The sequence below is a fragment of the Primulina tabacum genome, chromosome 7 (genome assembly GCF_025594145.1).
Source record: "Primulina tabacum isolate GXHZ01 chromosome 7, ASM2559414v2, whole genome shotgun sequence".
Classification (NCBI taxonomy): Eukaryota; Viridiplantae; Streptophyta; class Magnoliopsida; order Lamiales; family Gesneriaceae; genus Primulina; species Primulina tabacum.
Genome location: NC_134556.1, coordinates 25,976,280 through 25,987,888, shown reverse-complemented (window position 1 = coordinate 25,987,888; position 11,609 = coordinate 25,976,280). Strand labels below are relative to the sequence as shown.

The window sequence follows — 11,609 nt, the reverse complement described above, 5'->3', positions numbered from 1 at the left end:
CCTCAAAACTATTAATTTTCGGAAATTCCATTTTAAACAAATCACAAATTAAGCAATTAAAAATAATTATTTAATAAATTATTTTCTCTTGTATGGTCCTCGGTCTCCGTTCCTCGATCGCGTCTCGAATAACCTTTAAAACACAATTTTATGCATTCTAACAGTGAACCCTATTTTTAAACGTGTAATCATGCATATCATAATTAATTCATGCCATTAAAACTATTTAATTAGTTATTTTTTCATTTTCCTCTAGATTTGCATGAGTTGGATTACGTCTTTGTATTTTGGACCTTACAGGCTCAACCGACTAAGAACGAATTTAGAATATACAGTGTTTACAAATGAGTTTCAAGATCGAATTACAATTCATTTGTATTAAAGTATAATCAATGTCTTTATCTATATTAATTGTATGTGTATATAGATAAAGTAAAACAAAACCATGAAATGTAAATTATATTAAAATAAAGACTGTTAATTATAACTGAGTCAATAAATTCTTTAACCAACCGTTACTTCAGATGAAATCTATTCTAACAATTATTTGAGTCCAGAGAACACCGTTTGAGTTGCAGTGAGAAGCAGCAGTATGATAGCAGCTAGTATAGACATAATAGCCCAAGGGCTATTCAAGTGGTGTTGCTTCAAGTTCGCCATCCACCTATTTCTTCGTCGCTCGCAGTAGGCATTCACGCACTCAAAGATTTTCGAATAGATAAAATTTTGTCCATTACAAGAAACATAGTCTCCGAGTTTAATGAACATGTTGGAAACCACTTTACCATCACCCAGCCAATTGTCCATAATCCCATGACGACAAAGTATTTCAACATCCCCCGAGGAATTGATCAAGCAATCAAGAAACTTCACATAATCTGTCACATAGTTGAAAGTGTCCCCAAAATACTGCTCGTAAGCAATGAGATTTCTTAAAAAAGACTCGGTTCTATCTCCAATATACAGAGGGGGCAACAGCAAATATCCATTTTCAAATCTGATATCGAACAACGACCCCCTTTCGCTTCTTTTCAACTTCACATTGGCATTTCTAAGCTCCGTTGCGGAGTTGATAAATCGCCATGTGCGGTGTCCATCCTTCGTATTGTCATCAATATCCAACGTAGTTAAGAGAGGGCGCCAGCTGTAATGTATCAACTCAAGTAAATGCTTTGTCTTATTTGAACTTTTCTCTATGTTCGATCTACATCCTTTTCCAGGGAATATCTTGCGCATAAATTTTAAAGCGAGGTACATTAATCTACTATGGTTGTTTGGAACCTCAATCAGGTCAAACAATTTACACAGAACAAAGAATGGAATTTGATTCTCAAACAACATAAGATCCCGCCTAATGCTGGCTCTCATCCATGCCCTTCCGAAGATGGGGTCATTCTTTTTTGTCAACTCATGAACCATGTTATACTTCCGTACTAATTCAATGATAAAACAACCGTCTAATACCAACATTTCCGTAAACTCAGCTGCATTAAGGCTAATAGGTTCGGCATAACATTTCCGTGCCTCTTGTTCCATTTCCCCAATAGCCGAGACATAAACCGATATATTATGTCCTTTGCATTCAAGAAGTGACTGAAATACCGAAACTTGTGCTCCTCCATCATCTTTACATTATCTTTATCACGATGATAAGGGCCAATTGCTAAAATATGCGGTTCGTAGGCCTTATCATTGACATTTCATAGATGGCTATGTAACTTAAAAATAAAATTTTTGGACTTTTCAGTGGTAAGGCCATCAAGTTTTTGACTTATGCTTGTGCAAACCTGTGTTTCGTCACCTGGTTGCATATCTACTGAAATATGGAGAAATGAAAGTCCTGTCATGAGAAAATCCATACAAGTATAATCAATAAGAGTAATCTAGCTCATAAAAAAATAATAATAACTTTGGGATTAAAAAAAATGTCGCTATATTTAGCGACGGTTTAAAAAAACCGTCGCTGATTTTAAATCCGCGACAATTTAATTAAAAAACCGTCGCTGATTTTAGATGTTTTATGAATATTAACGGCATACATTGCACGCTGCGGATAATTGTATTAAAAACGTACATATGCACGTCGCGAATAATAGTATTAACAGCATGTACATGTACGCCGCAGATAATCTTGAACTTTCAACAGCTTGCAGTTGTGCAGCTTGCAATATGCGTCGCGGAAAGAGAATTTGCGCGCTGTGACAAACCATTTTTGTTGTAGTGATTATTTGTTGAGCTAAAGATATCATGCATGACATGCTTGGAGTGATTCACCTAAACGTGGACATTTATTTGCGATTAACGGGTAAGAAGAAAAATTATATTCTTATCATGCACTCGGTCAGAATCCGGTGGTAGCGATTTTGGTTTACTTAAATCCTAGTCCAAGGGAAATAAAGACACCCTGCATAAACTATTTCCAATAAGTTTAGTTAGCGTAAACTTATCGTTCTCGTTAAAACACACATCATTACTCTATACACTTGGAGCTACTTTTTTCTGAACACATTTGGCAATTTATCACAAAATGCATTTACGTTGAACGAATATTAAATTAACATTGTTTTGGGGGTTACGAACCCGTCGGTACCGGATTAAAAAGATTAGCTCCCCCCTTCAAAAACAACATAACAAGAGCCCTTATAAAACAAGAACAAATAATCTATTTGAGGAGGAAACGAGCTAGAGATATTTTGTTTCACAATTTGATTTTTTTCTTTGAAAGAATTTTCGTGATACATGAGACCAATCGTTTACAGGATTAATTAATGGTTTCTAAAATTGGATGACTATAAACCCTTGATTATTATCGTTCCGTCACAGTTTTTCTGTTCTTATATTTGTAAAAAATCACTCGTACCATCAACAATTCAGATTTAACTCGAAATTCATAATAATTTTAGAATGTTTGCATGATAGCAAGTAACAATCATCAAGTTCAGGAAAAAAGGTCACATCATCGATTCGCCTACAAAGCAACAAATCCTATTATCAAACATGAAACTTCACACAACAGCATGATGCAATTAAAAAATTTAAAATCAAGAAAAGTATAGCCTTCTGCTCTTAAATTCTATTTCATGTTCACGATCAAATCAATAAAATCAAGCAATCCACAGACCCCACCTTCAAGATAGATACTAGAATGGTTAAATTATTGCCAACTACTACAGGAAAAACCCGTATAAAAGTCAACCCGGAGAAATCTCCATAGAGGTTTTGATCCTGGCAGACAAATCAAAGAAATATTAGAGGAAAAGAAAAAACTTACAGCAAGTAAACGAGCAGTTTTCTATCGATTTTCAGCAACTTCTTGTGGTATATTGCTCAAACTTACGTGCCATATTTATATTGTAGCATCAGTGGACACCCCCGAGAACAAAATTCGTTGACTTTCAGTTATCGTAAGTATGTACATTACCCATTGTTTATTTGTTAAACCTTTCATCGAAATGTTCTTGGGTCAATGCTACACCTCTCGTTGAAATGTTCAGAAACCAAATAAAACTCAACTAAATCAAAAAACTTTAAAGAATTAATTAAAGCGCACCGTTGGGATTGGCTCTTTCAAGTTACAATCGATATAATTATAATATAATTAGAATCCTTCTAAATTGAACCAAAGAAGTTATGGATATAACTAAAATATAAAATTTCATCTTTTAATTGCGTAATTATATGAGCATTAAGGTTACATGTTTAATTTCCATGCCAAAAAAGTGTTATTTCTAATTGAGTCTTACTGTTCATTTACCCTTTTTAAGATATATAAAATGGTTCGATTTTCTTTTGGATAAAAAAATTAATTTTTAAATATCTATAATTTTATGTTAATTTTGTAATGTTTTATATAATTTTATTGTTCAAATCTTTGATGTTAATTTTGTATATTTATATAGATTTATTAGACAAATTAGATGATGTTCAACAAAAGTTGGGATATTTAATTTGAAAAAAAAAAGTAAAATCAATCATCCAAATCAAACCAATTTGTACATGTGTTTCATTTCCTAGGAACACACGACTTTGGCATAGGATCCTAGCTCAAGGTCGTGCATCTTATAATTTTTATTTCAACTTTACGACCTCAATTTTATCGGTGTATTTTCTAGAATAAATTTTGTTGGAGTACCGTTTCTCGCACTCAAGATCTAACAAAAGTTTTTTAAAAAAGTGTTTCGAAGTTCAAAACGTTTTGGACGTTGTATGATTTAAAATCATTCACAAGACGTTTACTTTCGATTTATCTTTACGTATTTAATGTTATATTTAGTTATCTCGATGTTTAGGCGGTAACTGTAACGTATTGTATTTTGAACTACTTGAAATTTACGGAAAAATAAAAATTTTCTTAAATAAATAATTGTAGAGCCCAAAATCAATACAAGTAAAACTTATGTATTTATTTAATTATTAATAGCATTTGTTTAAGTTTAAAATGAGTTTTAGCCATGCATGACTTATTTAAGTGCATTTTTTAAAATTATTTAAGTTTAGGTGATGTACGTTAAATTGTTTTTCGAGTTTCATGTTTCAGACGATTATTCGAGGCGGGATCGAGGAAAAAAACCGGTGACGACTTTGGCAATTTTAAAATGTGGTATTTTATTGTAAGTTGAAGTCGGGGCATTTTAAATAATTTATCAAGTTTTAGCATTTTTAAGCCTAAATCATTTATTTGGTACTCTTATGAGTTTTTAAAACCTTTTAAGTTTTAGCCATTGTGTATTTTTTTATTATTAGGGGATTTTGTAATTGAGGGGATAAACTCTTAATGAGCATTTTTATTTATTAAATTAGCATATTATATTCCCCTAATTAACTAAACTCACGCACACACACACTAACACACACACTTTCACGCCTATTCACACAACACACACACAATACACTTCATTCTATTTTCTCAGAGAAAATATTAGGGTTCTTAGAAAAGATCAGCAGCCGCCCCCTTCCTCTGAAATTCCAGCAAAGTTTTGTTGAATTTTCTTCAAAGAAAATCGAGCCACAATCGTCCCGGATCAAGCCTCGCACCATCTCCCCTTCGGTATCGCCGTATCGTGAGTTTCTCACATCAAAGGCACGTATATTCTGTTATTTCTACATCGATCTCGTCATATTATGCGTTGTGTCGTTATTTATGCGTAAAATACATGTGTGATGTGTAGAAGTTTGAGCAATGATGTTTGGATCAATTTTGAAACAGATTTTCGATAACAAATCACGTTTTTACTGTCTTTTCAAAAACTGCGATTTTTCGGTCGTGATTCTGAGAAACCTTCAACACAAAAATTGTAGAACTTTTCGATACTTTCGATTTGACAGTAAATACGAAATATTTGGATAAAAATTGAGTGAGTGATGGCGTTTTTCGTGGAACTGCTCAAACTGCATTTTTTTCAGAAAATTATGTATTGATGCTTTCTTGAAGTTTTATTGTTGCAGGCTTCGTTGGGGATCGACGGGTGATCGTTGCTGCGTATAGGTATGCTTAGTATGATGTTGGGTTGGTATTTGGATTGCCGGGTAGTGTCGATATGCACTTGAATTCATTAGAAGCCGTAGGAAACGATTTGGGGTTAATTTCCGTGTTTTGAGTTGTATTGTGTCGTAGGGTGGATGTCGTTGTTTTGGGGTGGTTGTACGGGTTTTGTTTCAAGGTTATAGTATCTTAGGAAGGGTCTCGGGGTGTCGACTCTTGGTCGGGATGATCGAGTTAGGGGAAATAAGCCTTGAGTATATGAAATTTTCGTTGGTTCACGCGTACCGAGTCTGCACGGACCCGTACACGGACCCTGGCACGGGGTTCGTGCCCTTGTTTCCTCCTTAGTGTCAGTAAACCGAGCCTACACGGACCCTTCGACGGACCCTGACACGGGGTCCGTGCCTTTGTTTCCTTGGAAGTGTCAAATTTGCGAGCCTTCACGGACCCCGAGACGGACCCTAGCACGGGGTCCATGTCCTTACTTCTTTTTGAGCATTTCTTTTCCTAGGAACACACGACTTTGGCATTGGATCCTAGCTCAAGGTCGTGCATCTTATAATTTTTATTTCAACTTTACGACCTCAATTTTATCGGTGTATTTTCCTGAATCAAATTTTTTGGAGTACCGTTTCTCGCACTCAAGATCTAACAAAAGTTTTAAAAAAATTTGTTTCGAAGTTCAAAAGGTTTTGGGCGTTGTATGATTTAAAATCATTCACATGACGTTTACATTTGATTTATCTTTACGTATTTAACGCTGACTTTAATTATCTCGATGTTTAGGTGGTAACTGTAACGTACCGTATTTTGAACTACTTGAAATTTGCGGAAAAATAAAAATTTTCTTAAATAAATAATAATATTTCAAATTGCGATAAAGATAAACTGCTCGTCTAAAAATATATGAAGTAAAACAATTACAAACAAAGTTTACAAAAAGGTGATCGTTTAAACATTGTAAACAAACTCATGAAAATTAGAGTATTTGAATCAACATGCATAATTTCTTAAAAACGTAGGCGATCCTTGATAGGGAATCGATTAAGGTGCTTTCTTGCGCAACGGAAGTTTCAAAATTATTTTTCAAGCAAGAAAATCGAGCACCCTAAACTATAGTGTGTAGCAAATACAATAAAACACAAAATATCATACATAGGGTGTTTTAGAAATTACCTATCAATCTTAAAAGATCGATTATGGCTACAATCAAGTTGTAAACAACTTTGGCTCTTGAATGGCAAGATTGATCTACAAGCTTCAAAGAGCACACCTTGCTCAAAATCAAGCCCACCACCAACAAGGAAGATCCACCTTACACTTGCACTAGAAAATGTAAGGAATTTTTCTTTGAGAAGACTAAGCTTTTCTCAACAAATTGAAGAAGCAAAATAAAGAGAAAACAACTTCAAATTTCGGCCATGGTAGGGAGGAGAGAAGGAGGAGTGTTTTCTTGGTGTATGAAAAAGTAAAAGTGAGCATGTGCATGCCATGCCTTGGATATTATAAAAGATCCTCCAACCCTTCACCTCTCTTGCACTCTTTCTACTTGGTCTTGTAACAATTACAAGGCCCAAGGACTTTTTATTTAAATGTCTCAAACACATTTGAGACCATTTAAACTTTACTTGATTTTACTCAAGGCCACTAGTTTAATAATTATCTCTAATTGAGCTCTACAAGGCTCAATGTTATTTAATTAATTCAACATTTGAATTAATTTAATTATTTTGGACACTACTAGGCCCACTAGTGTTTAATTAATTCTACACTTGAATTAATTTAATTTAGTCCATAATAATGTTTATGAAAATTACAATTTTCAAATACATTATTTGTTTGGCCAACTTTTAATTTAGGAACACTTCCATAAATTAAAAGTTACATTCTCCTTATAGAAGTCATACTTCTATTTTTCCTTGTGCTTATAAACTCCTTTATAAGCCGTTCAACACATTGAACTAATTTCCTTCTCAACGGGATCTAGAAAGTTAGCACTTGTGTGGCCCTCAATGGTTCATTGATACAACTAGCCGTGGGTTCACATCTTAATGTGATTCGGGACTAAACATGTCCTTATATGAGCATACCCCAATTGCTCCATTCTTATTTATCAACTCCTTGATAATAAGAACGTCAGAACTCAAGTCTGATAGTACCCAACCAATCATGTTAATCGCCTAACAGCATCGCTTACATGATTCCCTAGGTATCAAATGATAGTGCCTGCAAGAACCATTCAATTATGGTTACCGTACAGTACAGTGCCTTCAACTCATATATCCCGACCGATTTGACAACTATTGGTATATCGAGAGCTTTCAAAGAATTGATACTATGTGTCTTGTCGTAGTTGCATCGATGGTGTAATCTATGAAACCCATTTCATAATTACCACCATACTCTGATTAGAGATTTCATACTACATATACATGAGATCACATAGGATATCCATACCCGAAGGTAAGCGGTGAATTCCCGACTACAATGCATCGACTCCTATATGTTTCGACAAAACACCCAACCTTGCCACCTGATGACCCCATGAGAGTCGATAAACAAGTCAAAGTGCAATGCTAGCACATAGAGTCTCAATGTTGTCCCAGGTCATAAGAACTAATGGTGTACAAGCATAAACTAGGATGTTTCCACTCGGTAAATGAGAACCACTTGGAAAGTCCTATATGGAGGGTTGTTCAGTGCACTCTACCAGGAGCACCTATCTGCATGCTCGACATCACAATGGTCCCATACCAATGAAACATGATACTCACATCGCAGATACTAGTCTCAAACTCGAGCGGCCTATATCCTTCTTTGAAATGTCCTGCCCTTTTTATTGCTTTAAAAGTACTAAAAATTTTTTTTTAAACCTCACTTAGCATCGGCCGAACCATAAAATATTTTGACATCATTTTAAATATAACCATCCAACTGCTATTTAAAAATCCAAAGGAAAATATTTTAAAGCATAAAATCGTCAAACATTTTACCAAACCTAAAAAGCAATAATTTGAAAAGAATAGCACATACTAAACCTCTCAAAAATCTCTCAAATGCATAAATAAATAATCTTAAAAATCTTTAACTTAAATCATAACATATATGCGGAAACGAGCGTCGGTCCTCGGGTCATGTGCACCTTCAGTCCAGTCGGATCAACCATCAAGACCTCCATTAGCATTATCATGATAACCTGCATCCATCACACCTAGTGAGTCTAAAGACTCAACACACCATAATCTTGATAACGAGTAATACGTAATACAGTCAACATATAACGGTGAAAAATACTTGTACTTAAAATATCGTTTTCATGAAGATGCATAATCATAAACATTTTCGTTAACATTTTCATGATGCATAAAACTTTTAAATAAAAATATCTTTATAATGATGCATCAACTTTAAACATAAACATAAACATTTTCATGACATGCATAAATAAACCTTAATCTTTTTCTTTTTTCCTCAACATGAGATAAAACCTTTAACATGATCATAAACATTTTCCTTTTCCTTTTCCTTTGTTGAATTCAGATCGTTAATTGTGACTTTCCTGACATGACATGACATGACGATGGATCCATCTACATAAAACCACAGTACTGGGCGGCGGGGGACACCAGCAACACTCTCACCGGTCAACTGGGCCCTGGCCTATCATGATCGGATAGAAATACGATCGTCGGGGCTCTCTCTGGGGCCTTCTCCCATAAATGGGCTCCCTCTGCGGCCTTCTCCCCTCACGATATTCACATTTTTACCTCAAACCTCATAACCTCATATTCGTAATAATGGAAACACGATCGTCGGGCTCCCACTGGGACCATAACCCTCACGACGTCGCCAACATTAACGAATTAATCACAATCAATTCACATCCTTCAACATTTTACATTCACATCACTTAGAAAAATCATGAGTAATATTTACATTTTTCATTTTTGAAACCAAGCATGCAACACGTATTTTAAATGTCTTCTTAAATCATAAAAATCCCTTAGACATATAAAAATCATAATTTAATCATAAACATTTAAAAATAATCATAATATCATAAAACAAGCATTTAGGGCACTGCCATGACCTTTACTAATTTCCCGGTGTAAAAAGACCGTTTTACCCCTAGACTCGACATTTTACGTTTTCGACTTTTTTCTTGATTTCATGACTCTAAAATGTCCCAAATAATTATTTAAGCTTACATGAATTTTTCCATATTTTTTTTGTTTAAATCGAGGACTTTTAATTAAATCTTTAAATAAGACGTATTAACGCGTTTTAATCCCGAATTAAACCAAACCTTAATATAAAATTCCCAAATTAAAAACTTAGACTTCTAATAATTATTTAAGCTTAAACGTAATTTTTCATAATTTTATAAAGCCTAAAACTAGACTTTTCAATTAACTCGTTAATTAGCGTTTCGTGCGGCGATTAAATTCCGAATAAATCCAAAACTCAATATTTTGATCCCAAATTTTAAACATAACATTTTTAGTATTTATTCTACCCTCCCAAGTCATTAACCACCCCCATCGACCCTTGGATCAATTTTTTTCCTACTTTAATTTCGTTTTTGACACTTAATCAAACGCACCGAGCCATCTCCTAATTTACTCGAGCAACGCCTGAGCCACCTCGAGCCAAAACTTAGCAAACCCATCTAGGGACCCTCCTGACCAAGCCCAGCCCAAAAACCCGGCCCTGGCCCGATCTAAACTTTCTGGAACATGACCCATGTTCTGTACGTGTTGTGCATGTGTATCCTAGGGACTTTAGGACTCCTATCTAGACTAGGACCCCTTCCAACCCTTAACCACTTGACCCCTCATGACCCTAACCTTCCCTGTACCACGCCCAGGCCAAGCCCAGACCAACCCAGCCCCTTGAACCCAAGCAGCGAAGATCTGAACCACACGACAGCAACCTGCGAGCTTGATGGCTTTCCTCACGGTTCCATCTTTCTTGCTCGGCCCTACTAGAACTAAACCATACCAGCCCCTAGACCAGCCCTTGTGCACCCTCCTAGGACCCTAAGGACCTTGCCTAGCCCAGCCTGTAGCCCCCTGGCCGAGCCTCTTCTTCCCTGCACAAGCTGGAACCCTGCGCTACCTCATAGAAGCTCTCGGGTAGGAGTCCTCTTGTTTTAGGACTCCTCCCATCCCTCAAACTCGAGTCCTAGCTTGGCTAGGACTCTACCCTAGACTCAACCAAGCCCCTGGCCGATGCCCTGGCCCAAGCCAAAGCCAAGCCAACCCCCGGAACAAGGAACCCGATCCCCTAAACCCATGACAGCAAGTTCACGGTTTCTGCATGTTCTTATTTCTTTTTTCTTTCTTTGTTTCAGGCGATGTACCTGTGGTGTGTGGGACTCCAAAACAAGTAGAAACCTTACTTTACCAAACCTAGACATCATGGAAGCCCCTTAGTATCATAAAACAATTTATTGGATTCAAAATCACGAGTATAACATGCAATAGTGTATAAATCCGAAATTTTCAGAAACTTGTTTTCATGTGCTTCATGCATAAATTATTTAAACAATAATATGATATGATGGATGAGAAAAGGAGATGTATGGCGTGCTTTTGCGTATTTAACGCACGATTATTCGTTGACGATTGAAGAACGATGACCCGAAGGTCCTTGGCTTGAATTTTTCTTTGCAACCTTCGAAAATTCCTTTTCAAAATTGTGTGTGTGCCGTGAAGAATTTTGTAAGGGGAGAGTTTGATTTGTTTGTGGGTGTGTGGCCGTGACAATGATGGGTTGGGGTAGGTTTTAGCTTTTAAATAATGCTTAGAATCCTAATTAAATTCTAATTGCTAGTTTAGGCCCATTAACAACTTAATTAAGCCTACTTAGCCCATTAGTAATTAATTAAAATATTTAAAATAATTTTGCTTAAATAAGTTTGTGAATTTATTAGCCAGGTTACCAAAACGTTTGCATTTTTGTTGAAAATCTAACACCGATAAAAATTACGTCTCGGCGTATAAATTCACCTCAAAGCCCCTTATTTTCAAAAATATGAAAAACCATCAACCTTATTTTAAATAATTATTTAATTATTTAATAAAAACATTTTACATTTACAGCCCTCGGTCCCCGTTACTCGATC

At 35.6% G+C, this 11,609-nt stretch overlaps 1 pseudogene; it reads right to left on the bottom strand.

Annotated features, from left to right (window-relative positions):
• Positions 1–533: 533 nt before the first annotated feature.
• Positions 534–3,358, bottom strand: LOC142550836 (UPF0481 protein At3g47200-like; annotated as a pseudogene).
• Between the last annotated feature and the right edge of the window lie 8,251 nt (positions 3,359–11,609).